At 35.5% G+C, this 15,200-nt stretch overlaps 2 long non-coding RNA genes across 3 annotated transcripts in view; both read right to left on the reverse strand.

Moving 5' to 3' along the window:
• LOC135300311 (uncharacterized) overlaps positions 1-15,200 on the reverse strand; it is an 89,569-nt gene that overhangs the window by 16,004 nt on the left and 58,365 nt on the right. The window contains exon 6 of one of the 2 annotated variants that reach the window (XR_010362167.1): positions 13,398-13,497. The exons of the other annotated variant lie outside the window; for it this stretch is intronic. This is a non-coding gene — a long non-coding RNA (uncharacterized LOC135300311). The remainder of the gene's footprint in view (positions 1-13,397; positions 13,498-15,200) is intronic. 2 annotated transcript variants of the gene reach the window in all.
• Positions 7,475-8,814, reverse strand: LOC135301429 (uncharacterized). Its single transcript, XR_010363199.1, has 3 exons — positions 8,696-8,814; positions 7,930-8,081; positions 7,475-7,574 (listed from the first exon to the last, which is right to left on the reverse strand). It is a non-coding gene; the product is annotated as an uncharacterized LOC135301429 (long non-coding RNA).

Here is a 15,200-nt window from a genome sequence, read left to right on the forward strand (position 1 = left end):
TATTTGGTTTAGTTCCTCATCATTTTGGTTTGAAAGCTAGCACAAGTGCAGTAGATGGAAGCTTTCTGGAAAATTATTGTAAGCTCCTAAAACCCATAATTACACTCCTACAACATATCTGTGAGAAATACCCAGCACAGCTACTGTAAAGTAGTCATTATAAAGCCACTTTCTTATCAGAAACATGACAATTCAGTTGCTAGTATGTAGTTCTGTTCACAGACAAGGTCCCTGGTATAGCCCCTCCCAAAGATTTGGGGTTGGCCAGGGAGTCACCAGAAGCGAAATGTAAGAGGTTCAAGAGCACGGACCAAACAGCGCTTCTTATACCCAAAGAGAAAATGCAGTAATGTCCCAGCCTAAGTCAGTCATCTTTGCCACTTTTACCTGTGGTCTCATGAAGACTTCAATAACGTCTTAGTAATAGTGCAAGTATTGTACAACAGATTTTACTGGCCCCCTGTGCTGTATTCTTTCTTAGAATGACCCCTGTTTGCTTAAGGACTGCCTACCCACGAATGTTAATCATTTGTGATCACATAACACCATCCCCCAAAAGATGTGACTAAAATTAAACTACAGATGGTGTTCACAAAGGTTAACCTTAGCCTGGGGTGCCAGCTCCCCTCAGAATCCCTCCACAGTCAATGGGAAAAGGAAATGTCTCCTTTAACGCAGTATTCCTCAATCTGTGCTCTGGGAACCAGTAGTGATCTGGAAGACATCTGATGGTAGTTCATGAAAATGTTGGAAACGTTTAACCTTCCCCCACAGAAAACACCTCCAAACTATATACAGAAATTCCTATGTATGCACACAAGCAAACAATCAATTTGGGAGATTTTAAAAGTAATAAACAAAGCTTGAAAGGGCATTTGGCTGTAAATGAAAACCATTATGACAACACTTCATAACAGTACTTTGATTTTTTTTTTTTTTTAAGGTTGGGTAGACTTTCAATTAAAAAAAAAAAAAGAACTGAAGCTAATTTTTGATTTTTTTTCCCAGACAACCACATAAAATTATTGAGCAAATACACTTGACTTGGGAAGGACTTATTTTTTCTAAAAGCCCCCATATTTTAAAATATCAAAATATGAAAAGTTATGTCCATGGGGTAGTACATCCAGCATGGTACATTCAGTCACCATTTCTTGAAGGTTCTTGCATTGGATATTGGCATTATACGATATCTTTTCAAAGTATGGTTTAAGAAGGTAATAAACCCCAAAAGAATTAAACAAATTAACTTTTAACTGAGTGATATGAATTTTTATTTTTTTTGTAATAAACCTGGCAATGTTAGTTTTCAATGAAAAGAATCAAAAGCATTATTGAAGTCAAAGTCTTATGCTATGTCATATGAAATTATTCTAAATTGCAGCTTGTAAAAATATAATCTAGTAAGTGAATGTTTTCACTTTTTAATTTGACTAAAGGTCTTGTTAATTACAACAGCTTTATGATTATTTGTATCAAGTAGAATTAATTCCCATGTGGACAGCACCATAAGCATTTCTGTCTAACAGATGGATTTCTTATGCTTTTAATTCCTTTGATAAATATTAGCTTTTTTTGTACATGAAACGAAGGAGAAACCATTGTGAGGGACTTTCTTAGTGCAATCGTCTTCTGTTGTGACCTGAGGGAACAAGTCTGATTCTGTATTCAGTGTGGAGACTAGGTTAAAAACCCCGAACCCTTTTATTCCACTCCTTTGGGGGTTCATAATATTTTTTAATTTTATAATTATCTACAATTACTAATTTTTCTCATGTCTGTACTCTGACAGTAAATTATAGTAATTTATACCATGATAAACCATAAATCCTATCGTAATTACGAGTTTGTTCAAAAGAACCTGTGGTGCGATTCTGATCCCATTCCAAAAGTTTCTCCTCTGGACATTTTTTCTTTTTTCATTAAACGATGCCAATTCATCTCATGAAGTGTATTGCTTACAAGTCTCAAGAGATTTCCCACCATAAGCTTTCTGAATATTTATAGTTTCAGGGAAAAAAAATAGGAGAAAGACAATCTATGTTTGAACAAAATAGTATCTAATAGACGGCTTGGCATCTCCAAAGATCTAGATTTTCCCAAAGATGGGCAGAGTTCTTAAGTAATAGAGAAAACACTGATTCTAAGGAGCAGAGAATTGGTGGAATAATAAACTGATAAATTTTTTTCATGCTAATTTTATGGAATTGTCTGACCACAACTTTAGCCTAGAAATAAATTAACAATCATAGCATACAAATAATTTAATCAAATGATATATAGAATCAAATGATACAAATAACATTGCAGGATGCCTGATTTTGCAGATGACTCACAATTTTGAGTACTCTGTGGCTGTTTGATAGAGAACAAGTTCAGAAAGGGCATTTCAGGGAATTTTAAGGAGCAAGTGAGGGCAATGACTTCACAACTGAATTTGTGCCAGCATGGAGTGTTGCTGTTAGCTGAGGACTGCACCAGAACCAGGACCTGCAAACACATGTTCATTGCCCACGGGTAACTGCAGAAAATGCAGTAGTGTAACTACTGCCCATGGGTAACTGCAGAAAAAGAGATACAAAAACCAGATTTGTGAAGTCCTGTTGTGGAGCCACCTCCATTCAGTGGTGTCTGAATGCCTAGTTTCTGACTAGCTTACTAGTAAGAGTTCCTGATATTTTTTTGTCCATCCAAAACAAGATAATCTTGGAAGTGGTGAAAAGGTAATCCTTTCAGAAAAGAGTATGGAAAGCAAAATTAAAGTTTTGAAAAAAACCCCCCACAATTAAATGGCTATGAGTATATATCTATACTATAACAGAAATGCATATGGAAATGCATATGCATATACGCCTAACTGAAAGCTTGCAGGAGAATTAAAATGCCATCTGACAAATGATGACTGTCACAAGAATAAACTCAGTGATTCTATATAGTCCACAAATGGAATGGCTAGGTTTGGGTAAATTTTGTTTTTGTTCAGTCAAAACATTTTATTTGAATTTGTCTTGCATGTTCCATGACACGATACAAAGTTTCTACATGGAGATCCCTCAAATGGAACAAAAATGGTCCTGAAAAAAAGGATCATATTTTGCATGGTTTTGATATATATTTTCTACAAAATTAACACTAATCTGTGAAGCATTTTCATTCTAAAGATGCATTTTTCAAATGTGAAAAGATCTAATAAATTCTTAATTTATGGTTTTTCAGATAGAAATACTACTTTCCTCAAGGATTTTACACTTATTATTACAGAGTGATAATTATCCTGAGGAAAAAAACCTCCTAAATAAGAATTTGCTTCCAAACACACTGAACATGACTGCTGGGCAAGTGAGCCACTATGGAATAAAAGGGTATATCACAGAAATGAGATGAAGAGATTTTACAGATTCACCCGCATGACAGAGTGAAGCATGATGTAGAATTATGTGATTTAGTTCTCAATGAGAAGCAGGGATGTGAAAAAATGTTTCTTTGAAAAATTCCCAACTGGTTCTACAATGAAGTCAAACAGTTCACTTATCATAAAGCTATTATAGTATCCACTTTAAAATAAAGATTAATAGCAACATGTTGCATTTTTTTCTCAAAGATAAAGTTTTCCATTTAATAAGCTTACTGTGAATTATACCCTCAATGCAACCATTTTCCCAATCTCTTGTAAAAATATCCATCCTTATTGGCTTTTAGTTGTAATCCATGGCAATGCCCCTCTTGCATACTGCGTGCATTTTTCACAAACATGTCAACATAACACTCCTCGAGAAGGACATTGTTTACTTTGGATAAACCTGCCTCATGGAGGATAAAACCATTCTTTGTGAACACTTATGAAGGACAAGAGTGTGTATGCTATTTATGAAATGTTTCATTATGCAGTATGTGGTTTCCATTATATAAATAATTCTTTCCCCCTCATCTACTTCTCTATGGGAATATTGAATAAATAATTAAAGAGAAAAAAAGAGGAGGAAGAAATAAGTATAAACAACTTGAAAGATGATTCATAAGTTGAGTTATGTTAATTGTATTTCCTACTGAGACATCAAAGTACATTTGGTAACATGAAATATATGCATCTTTCCAAGATTTTATATTTTGGCTTTCTTAAGGGTGCTGATAATTATCCACAACAACTTCATGGAAAATATCTCCAAAAGCTTTTTTGAGTGTTTATTTTCCTAGAGCAAGACATCACTTATAATCTAATTTTTTAAAGGGTTAGTTCCTTGCTTTTGGTTATAGCGAGACACACTGCCTAGTCCACAGTCAGAATATAGAAGTTCTTATCACAGTCACATAACTTTTCTTCTTATTGCGTTTAAGAAACTCATCAGCCACAAGAGAGAGAGAAAACCACCTTAAACCACTACAAAAACCCCCACAACACTGTCAGAGCACTAATAAAAATGACTGCATTTTGGCTACCCTCTTTGAGAATTAATATACACCAAAATAATTGGGGTTTATTTGTATTCCAGTAATATCTGGAGACCTTGTTTGGAGATTCAGGATAATGTTTTCTTAAGTGAGTAAGCAATGCAGCAGCTACAGCCATAAAATAGCAAAGGCAAAAATTTCACAGTTTAGTTCCATAAGTCCAAATTTCAGACACTTGAAGCCTATCTCAGTTTTGCTGCCCTGGCTGAATTTGGTTTTCTGTTTCTGCTGCTGGTTGTTTGCAGAACATTCCCACCATTTCCAACACAGAGGTGATCTTGCTCACAGTGATACACCAGGAGACATGATACAGAATTTCTGCCACCTATATGTCCTGGTGGGCCTGCTCTAGAAGACAGTTCTTAAGAAATAAGAGCACTCCTATCAAATCTGGATAGACTAGAAAGCAATATCTTCCTGCAGCTTCCTACAACAGTGAAAAGATGGAAAAGTCAGGACATTGGCTATTATGCATAAACCAGACATTATCTTATTGTCTTTATCTGAAAAAAATAAAAAAGAAGAAAAGAATAACAGAAGCTGCTGAAAAATCATCAAAAGGATGGAATAATATGCTTTATAATTTTTTGCCATTCTTCCCTAGAATAGAGAATGAACTTGGATGATATTTGCTGCAGCTGGCAGGAAAAGAATCACAGAAATATTATGAGGTTTTAACTGTAGGTTTTTTGATTCTCTTCTTCTACCTGAAGACATGTCAAAAGAGAGAATTTCCAAAGTAAGGAAGGGGAGAGAAAGCCAATAAACACCCATCTGAGTTGTAGCACACCCATTAATGTTCATGGTCTAACACTATGTGGTTCAGAGCAATGAATATGTCTGCTGTGTGGCATGGAACCCTCCAAAAACCAGTTAATGAATATTTAATGAGGGCAAAATAGTTTCAATGGGAGTACTTTACAGAACGAATAACTCACTAAGCCAGGGTGAAGTAATATGCTAGGGAAGAGGGAAAGGTTTCACATCAAAGTCATCACTCAGTCCGTGTTTTTCTCTAGCATATTATGTTTCAAAAAATGCATAAACCTGGCTCTTCAGGAAAATTTCTCTAACCTTGAGGAGTACTGGGTATTCTAAGATCTCATTCATACTTTCTGGCTTCCATCTAAATTTACAAGTGACATTGCTGAGAAATGTATTATAAGCCGTGGTTTCTCTAAGAAAAGCTCTTAGTTGGCTAAACTGTGGAATTCCTACTTAGAACTTCTGTTGGCAAGAGTATTGCTTTAAAGATGGAGGAATTTGTTTTAATAGAATTTGGCCAAGGTAGTTATTTTCTCAGTGAATAACATAAAACTGGTATCATCAACACCAATTTTAGACACACTCATAAATAATAGTATATCTTCTACTAACTGAAAATTATGAGCTTCAAAATAATTGGGCATGCTGTAATGTATTTTATTTTTCACCATATTTCACGGTGTATTTGATTGTTTCCCCCACTGATGATATGTAAACTGCAATTTCTTTATTTGAATAAGGCAGTCTGAAATCAGGCCACAAGCAACAGATTGCTGTGTTTAAACTGCTTTTACTTTCTTGGTGTTATCTTGTTTTACGTGTTTTATGTGCATCAGCAGGATGCACAAGAGATGCCTTATACTACATGCACTTGGAATGGCTACTGTGGAGGGATTATCAGCCCAGCTCTGGCATAAAGCTCCCTTTAGAATTTGTTGACTACAGTACTGTATCCCAAACCTACTGGCAATGACTAGGAAACCAAAACTGTTAAATCTTGCTAGAGGGCCTTCTAGTTAATTCAATGGAAACTTTAGATAGCTTTCACCAAATAGCTGTTTTTCCCCCAGTCCCCTCATCCCAGATCTTCACCTAACTATTGTTTATTTTTATTGCATAGCATTCTATTGTTAAAACAAGATATATTGTTAAAATATTATGAACATTTTTAAACTGTTTTCCTTACTTGGGCCCTATTTCCTTTTGTACTCAGCTTGGTTAAAATCTATTTTTTCTAGTTGTAAGGTTCTTGCTGGGTGGTGGTTCCTGTGCCTGCCACGAGAGGTCTCTTCCTGTGTGAAAAACCTGAAAACTCAGAGCCGAACATACGTACTTTTCCTGAGTTCTCTTTCAGGCTCAAGTTCTCCATTCAGTGCCAGGAAAACTTTATTATGTTTGTGTAGACTATTAGTGATGTGAATACTACAGCTTGGAACAACTGCTCTTAGCATCCAACAGCAAGCAGATGGTCAGATTTTGTAAATAAAAAAGGTATAATCTCTTTTCTATAAATTTATCTTACACCTTATATATGGTAAATGAAGTGGTACTTACTATCAGTAATACAAAAGTAAAGGAACAAATTATCCCATGTCAAGGATACCCATGTTTTCTTTCTTTGTTTTTTTCCCTATGGTAGGCTTAGGCAAAGTCTAATGGCTGCCAAAATAATCAGAAAATATTAATGTGCCAAGTACAGTGGATCAGCAAAAGTTTTAGATGGAGAGAAGCCAAAATATTTTTCAAGGAAAATACTGGAGCTGAAGGTTTGGGGTGACCTCATAAAGAACCATCCTCTGGCAGGCTAGGAGACAATCTTATTTAAATTCCTCCTGCTTTTAATGTCAATACTTAGCAAAATTCCATTAGTCAGATAAAGGCACCACAATTTTAAAACACTGTAAGCTACATATGTTACTTGATAGCATGCTTCACTTGAGTCCCCTTTCCACACCCACTCCAAAAAGAATCATACAGAACTTTATGGAGAGGCAAGTTGGACTATTTTGGCAGTCCTTCAAAACATAAACTAAGTTTGAACAAAAAATACATGTAAGGAAACGATTTGGTTATGCGTTCTTATTCCAGAATTACTGTATTTTGTTCTATATTATTTAGTTTCTCTTGCCTCTGGGGAAGTATTTTCCATCCATGAAAAACTAATTTCTGGTGTTGTTCATGCACATAATCCTGTTGTTTTCCCATAACATTTAAATGATGATGGTCACTTTACAGATTATTGTACATTTTACCTTGAGTTCTGCAGATCCTAGAAGAACCAATATAGAACTTCCATAGCCAGTTGCATTCCTGACAGTAAGGGCACTCTTCATAAAGGGCAGGCTATGCAGTTATGCATCCTAAATAGGGAATGAGAATTGCTTGAAAGAGAGGGCCCAGAGTTAATGATGCAGTTTTTTTCCTGGGTTATGATCAAGGCAATTGCATCAGTTCTTTCTAACCAAAAGCAGAACAGACCTGAATTTTTCTTTGTTTGTTTTGAAACAAGTGATATTTTTCACCAAGTTAAAAGCTACTTGAGTGAATATTTATAGAATTCTGCAAAGATTTTTCATGCCATAGCACAGTTGCTAAATTATACAAAAGCCTAGAATACTGCTTACAGATTTGACCAGTCTCTAATTTTACCAACAGGAGAATGAAAACAAAAGTACAGTCGTCCAACAGTGCAATATACTGATGAATAGTAAATACCTGGGGCACTGCCAGACTGATCTTAAAGAAGTATGTACCATATATGTGGTAAGGAAATAAATTGCATTTATCATCCACCTTTGCTTGCCTCATTCATCCATCTCTGCCTAGACTACCTTAAGCATTCCAAACACTGTGTTACATCAAAGTCTCTGTCCAAAACAAAAAGGAGAGAAGAAGTAGTAAGAAAACAATTAATTTTCCTCTTGGCTGGTACAACATTAATCTTTCCCTACAAAATATTGACAACTGTTGCTGGTCAGATTTGAAATATGTAGCAGCAAATAATGGTCTTAGTGTCTAGATTGACAATTCATAGAGCACTTGACCTAAAAAGGTATTGGCCTTCATTGAATTTTTGTCATTGAATTTTTGTTTTTTAAACTCATTTTTTTTGTTAATGAGGTGAAGAAATCAGACAGAACAAACTAGATCTGGCAGGGGCTTGATAGGTTATCTAATTCATCCCCCTTTGTAGGTTTCTAAAATGTTTCCCTTTTATAGTGTATTATTATTTTTATTATTGTTATTAATTATTACTTTTATAGTACTGTCAGTCTTCATGGACTAAATATTTCCAAAAAAGTTACATGGACCAGGATAAAAAGCTGCAAACTAACATGGGTTCTGGAAAACTACAAAGCATTGATTCTTAGCTTTCTCTCTCTCTCTATTCGCTCATTAACACTAAGTTCAGTTTCTCATCAGGTATTTATTATGTCGGAAGAAAATGTCCCATCCTTTGCCTTGCCTTACCCAGACTCACCTTCCCTTGTATTTACTTTTTCCCTTTCTTCATATCTGAATAATGATATAAAAGTGGCACAGGATTCATAAATACTTCCCAACTTCTATCATCAGACCAAAGTTTCAGTAATCCAGAACCTCTGGAGTGACAAAGGACTTAATCTGACGTCCTACATTAAAAGTAGAAGATCTTGATCATTATGTGGGTGATTGGCTTAGGTTAAGAGATGTAATGAATTAACATTCATTATGAATTAACACATAATTCACATGAATTAACAGAATTGTCCTGTCTGAGTTTTGAAGAGAGCCAAAACAAAGAACATAATTAGAATGGGAGGAATGAGGAAATGCATCAGGTGACCTCACCATCGCAACCTCCCATGTCTGCGAAACTAGGGGGAATATATAAAATAGTAGCTTGTGGAGGAAACTGAGGAGCAGAAATAGTTTAATGGTATAGTTAGGAAGAGTAGATGGACATTTAAATTATTTGCTAAACTTGCAACACCTGACATTTAAGAAGAATGAAGACTGTGCAAAACTTCTTTTGAAGATGACAGAATAAATATCAAGCAGTCATAGCACAAAGTGTCGTCTCTATAGAAGACATGTTCCCTGCCAATTCACTGCCTTTCCCACCTACTCCTTCATTCTTTAGCTTGCTTCCAGTGTCCTGCTCACACTGTGAGTTTTTTTACATACTTTCTTCTTGTCCTTCCAAGGCAGAAGTGACTTGGGATGGGGAGTGCAAGTGCCTTGTGCCCCCTCTATGTGGTTCTAAAAAGTTGATTACACACATGGAGCCTAGCATGAATCCCCCAGCACTGAGGTCTGTGCTCTGATATTTCAAGATTAAAAATTAAGAGAAGAGCTCTGTACCTTGCCAAAGAAGGGAAAACAGTTTAATTCCATAGCTAGCATAAAATACTACATTAGCTGAATCATTAAATTTAGAGAACCATTAAATCACTAATCACTGCAGTTAAAATCTCAGGCAATGACATATTTCAGCATTTTTTGGTAAAACAAACCTATATTCAAACTCAGAATTGTTTATTAAGGAATTTTGCACAGGAAAGCAGGGTAGGGACTCAACAATGAACAGAGATGCTGTTATCAAATTAGCGTAACAATCATATCACACAACCTCAAGTAATGCTTTTGTGAAGTTCAAACCAAGAAATAAATGTTGAACATCTTAACAACAAAAAAAAACCCATCAGTAGTTCATAACCACCCCTTAAAACAGTTTAGAATAATGCTGTCAGAATGCTTTTACGGACAATCTAAAAATTTAAATTAGTCATTTGAGTAACTAATTTGCCCAGTTTACAAAGGCAAATCACCTATCTGAAGACCATGGGAATTTTGCCACATTAGGCCTCAGAAAAGCTTGAGAAGACAGAGCCCATAATGTTGCTATTAGCATAAAATATCCCTTGGATTTTTTACAAGTCATACCCAGAATTTATGAAAAAAAATGGACTCCATGTGCTGTTATTTGTGGTACTGAAGACACAGCAGTGGGTTAAAAGAGATGTTTCCAATAAAGCTCTGTCTCCAGCCTGCTTTGAGACTTTAACATCTCCTGCTATGAGGCTGGAGGATGTTCAGGCTGTATCCCACTGGGAACTTCCACGTGGACCTAGAATCCCTCTGGGGAGACTTCTAATTTTGCCTGAAGCTAATTAGAATTCATGTTTTCTTAACGAATTAAGGACAGTGATAGCTACTCACACTCTAAATGCAGTTAAGCCTAATGGACAGGCCAGGATAGGTGGATACCTAAAGTATCTTCCCAGCAAATATTTTGAGGTTTTTCTCCATTTCACGTTTACCACTGAGCACACAGCAGGTGCTCCCACTTTGGAAAGGAAGTGCTAATGCCTTAAATCACCTTCTTATTCTGACTAGAATGCATCTAATTGATGTCTCACCTCTGGGAAAACAAAGACAGCAAATTCAGGTTAATGCTTCTGAATATTGGGAGGCGTGGCTAAGTCCATTAACCCAGCCAAGACCAAAACACTGACACCTACAATAATATAAGGAGAAATGACAAGATTCCTTAGAAATACTGTCATACTTCACAAGTAGTCTTCAAATGGTGTCAGAAAGAAATTAAGAATAATGTTGGAATTACTCTTCTCATGTTTAAAGGATATTTAGTAGTAAAAATAAAACAAATGTATTTTGTGGAATAAGCCTGAGTAAAAAACCTGAATGTTAAGGCCAGAGGACTGAGGCAAAGTAAAATGATTCTTGTTGTTCGTCTCCCTGCTTCCAGTGAAGAGCTACACTTTTTCAACACTGAGTTGAGGGTAGCGGATTCTCAACACAGACTGAGAAATCCACATTATCTAACTGTAGCTGGCCACATTTCAGGCTCTGGAGTAGATCTGGACTAGTCATTCTTGTCTCTTACCATCTGAAGAATGAACAAGGATTTCACAACAGGATTTATCAGCTTGTTTCAAGTACCGCCCCTGCGATGAAATGCTTCACAGTTTGGATGTGATTGTTTCTTTTTACTGATTATAAAAGTCTGGACAACTCTTTCAGTTGTGGTCTTTCACTTGCTATTTATTTCTCATCTATTATCATGTTTCTTGAGGAAATCTGGTATGTAATTAATGGTATGAGGGTATAGAGAGAACTGATATTCAAGACACAGCTCTAGAGATAAATATCAGCTGTGGAAGCATGGTTCACTGTAGTAACTATGGGCATTTATATTTGTACCAGCTAGAAGCTGTGTCAGGATGATGTACAGCACATTTCAGAGCCTCAAAAATTTGTTGGTCTCCATGATAGAAATACATCTTAATACTTTTGTAAGGTAGAAGTCTATAATTCAGAAATATTACTTGCATTTGGTAGCTTATTCCCTTGCAATGGGTTTCAAGAGTTACTAATTCATTACACTCTAGAACCTAGAAACAGATGAAAAGTAAAAGGCATGAAATCATATTTATTAGCTATGCTGAATTACCTTTTAAAAAATAAATTCACAGTTTTTGTAGGGACAGATGTTCTACATTGCATTACTAAATGGTTCAGTTCTCAGAAAGATTTACTGATTTATGTGGTTTAGGGTTAAACTAATCAGCAAGCAGTAATCAAGAATCCATTAAAAAAAGGTAATGGACTAAGGCTGACCTTTGTGCCACGTGCTAAGGAAACAATTCTGCCACATTTACATCCAGTAAAACCACAAAAAAGTTGTTAGAAACATGCTTTTTTATTATGTGAAAAAGGAAAGTGCAGGTAACCTCAAAAGAAAATAAACTCTGAAAGTTCAGAGATATTCACTCTCCTTGCTTTTTCTCTCACAGCAAATAATGAACAGACTATTGGCTGTGTCAATTCTAGACAAGATTATGACATATTGGAATATATTGTTCATGAACTGAATCTCAGTTACTTTCAGTGTTTGGGAAGTGGACAATGAAATTAAAATAGTACTTCATCATATGGAAGCAATGAGGTCCTGTAATCTCACTCCCTTCCACAGCCCTTCCTTAAAATATGGTGGTTTTGTGAATGACAACCTTATTGCTCCATATTCACAAAGTCATCTCTGTATTTCCAGTGCTTCGGCTAGAGAGGCATTTATCACATTCTTCCAGGTGAGGCATGGAGTGGCTATTTTTTTAAGGATTTTTTTGGTTGGGAGGGGGGTGTTTATTTGTTTTGTTTTTCTCATTTTACAGATTATATTTTTTAAACTCTTTTGGATGAAAAAGAGTTCACAAATACATCATAATATTATCCTTATTATTTGGACCTGCTGTAATACAGCTTTATGAAAAAACCTGTAATTTAAAGATAACAAAAAAAAAATCCTGCCATGACTTCTTCATTTATGCTTTGATTTTACTCAATAAATAGTCATAGTTTTGCTTAAATCCAGACTTTCTGTTATCTTTGTCATCTTTGTCATCTAAAAGACTCAAAGATATCCAATAGAATCCAGAAGGGATAAAACACTGATTAAGGACAATTCATGAATAATCAACATTTTTTCTTACAGCTCAGTTAGATACCAATATAGACAACTGGTTCATATTCACTTTTTCAATTAGAATGTAAAGTCTTTGGCCTTGTTTATGTAACACCTCGTGCACAAATGTCCACACAAATGCAACACCATTATATTTACATACACACTGGAGTGTGTTAATCAGCCCACAGGGATGTAATTGTGATGACAAATAACAATTGATGATTTTCAGTCTTGATATGGAAACTTACATGATTTCATATGAATTGGTATTTGACATTAAAATGATGTTGAGCCCTTTTGTACCAAGGCAAATAAAATGACAAAGGAAGTAATGGGTAAAAATATAAGATACAAAGAAATGGCCTCCTGAGTGGTGAATTAATGAAAAAAATGTATGAGCAAATTGTAGCTTTGGATAAAATGGAAGAGATTTTTCCAGAGTTTTCTTACAAAATTAACAAAAACCAAATGCAAATAAAACTATTCCAACCCCTCATCTCTCTCCAAAAGTTCCAAATTTTCAAATGAAAACTGATATTTTGACTAAGAAAGAATTTACTGTATGTCCTAAGAACTTTTTGAAATTACAGAAAAGAAAAACTTGAGACAAAGTGACAGGCTTAGAGTTGAAAGTATTTCTTATCCCTGTTTTAGTTGCCCCAGTTAGTTCCTCGATACATCCATGAACATTCTGAGCTTCCCAGAAACTCACCTTTCACAAACAGGTTTCTTATTTATTGAATACCCAAAGTCTTCTGTTGAATCTGGATCACATCTGAAAATCTCTGCGTTATCACTTTGATGCTGTAACCCTGCAAAATTATTTTTTATCTTCATTTATTCAGTGAGAAGGGAGAATTTGAGCCAAAACCTCAATGAATTTTAGTTTAAAAAAATGTTACATAGACAAGATAGAATGATGATCTGGGTTTTTTTCCACTTCATCTCTCTCGTTAGGAGTGATATAGCTATCTTATTTTTTAACATATTATTGTTTCTTCCAAATATAACCTTGCATATCTTACAAATCGGGCAATTTATCTATTACATCAAATTATGTACAGTACCTTGAGAAGATGCTATTATACAAATTGACCTAGCAATAGATCATATAGTTCGTTGACTACTTCAGTGCATAAAGACAATCCCAAAAGGTGGATTAAGGTGGATTAGATAGACAGCTCTAACAGTGAATGGATGTGTGGAGCACTGGTGTCTATGGGATCTGCTGGGTGCTGAGCTGAGAGTGTTGAGGTCTCACTTTCTGGCTGATGGGGCAGGACAATTTAATTTGTGGAAATTTCTCTGGGGCTTTTTTCTACAAAAACTGATACTGATTATTTCAGTCGTTTGTTGATGACTTCCAGTGGTCGTCCTCTCCATTCCACCCAATTGCTCTGCATAGCATTACACTGCATTCTCTAGCTGTTGCAAGTGGAGAGAAATCTTTCATTGAATAAATCTATCCTAGTGCGAAGTGGTGTCACTCTGAAAGTGAAATCGTGTTTGTTCTGAAATCAGTGTTAAGTCTCACATGGCCTTCACAGAAGCTGAATTTCCCCCTGGAGACTACACTGAGACTAGCTGTTCCTCCTTTTGTCTGGGACAACATGATCTGTAACTGTAGGCAAGTTAGAGTCTTCTTTACTCACTTATCAGACAAATGCAAGCGTAGGATATATTATGCATGCATTATACATTTCCTTTCTTATTGTCAGCTTGCATGCACATTGACAACATAGTCCTAACTCATCATAGCATTTTAAGCACATGTTTAAACTTAAGCCAGAGTGAAGCCTATTCTCAAACACTTTGCTGAATGAACATCTCTAAACACATCATCATGGCTATTTTTTCTTTCCAGCTTGGCACACACTATATTGAAGAGGGCCAAATTTCAGCTGTACTATTACATTTTCCTCCTTTTGGAGCAAAATTATTTTCCTGAGTTCTTAATGTGCAGATGAAGTAAGAGTGTATTTCCAGACAAAAGTGATTCAAATTCTAAGGTAATTGGATTTTGCAGAATTCAGCTTGATATGAAAGTCTGGACCATTGGATAGAACAGTAATATTTAGAGGAATTTGTAATCCAGTTTTGCTTCTGCCATTCATCTAAACTCAGTAAAACATAGGACTCACAGTGGATGTATTTGGGAAGGAAGTAAGAAAGTTAATATTGCAACAGCATGATTGTTATTTGTCTTTTTTCTTGTATAGACACTCTTATTTATGTTACTAGGTGTAGTTTAACTGAATCCATCCCAAAAGGGGGAATAAGAGAATCTGTTTACAGATGTCATCTGTTGTTGAACTGCTATTACAGAATAGCCATTCTAGTTTATTTTGTTTTGCATAAAAGACAGTCTCAGTTTTTATATACTGGAATAAAACTGGTTTTGTTTCACATTTGCTTTGCTGATTTCCTTTTCTGTGCAGGGGGATGTTATCTATGTGAATCTACAACACTGAAGTCTTCAATGCTTCAGAAAAGTTTGAGACTAGGAAATCTGTGT

Source organism: Passer domesticus, chromosome 5, assembly GCF_036417665.1.
Source record: "Passer domesticus isolate bPasDom1 chromosome 5, bPasDom1.hap1, whole genome shotgun sequence".
Taxonomy (NCBI): domain Eukaryota; kingdom Metazoa; phylum Chordata; class Aves; order Passeriformes; family Passeridae; genus Passer; species Passer domesticus.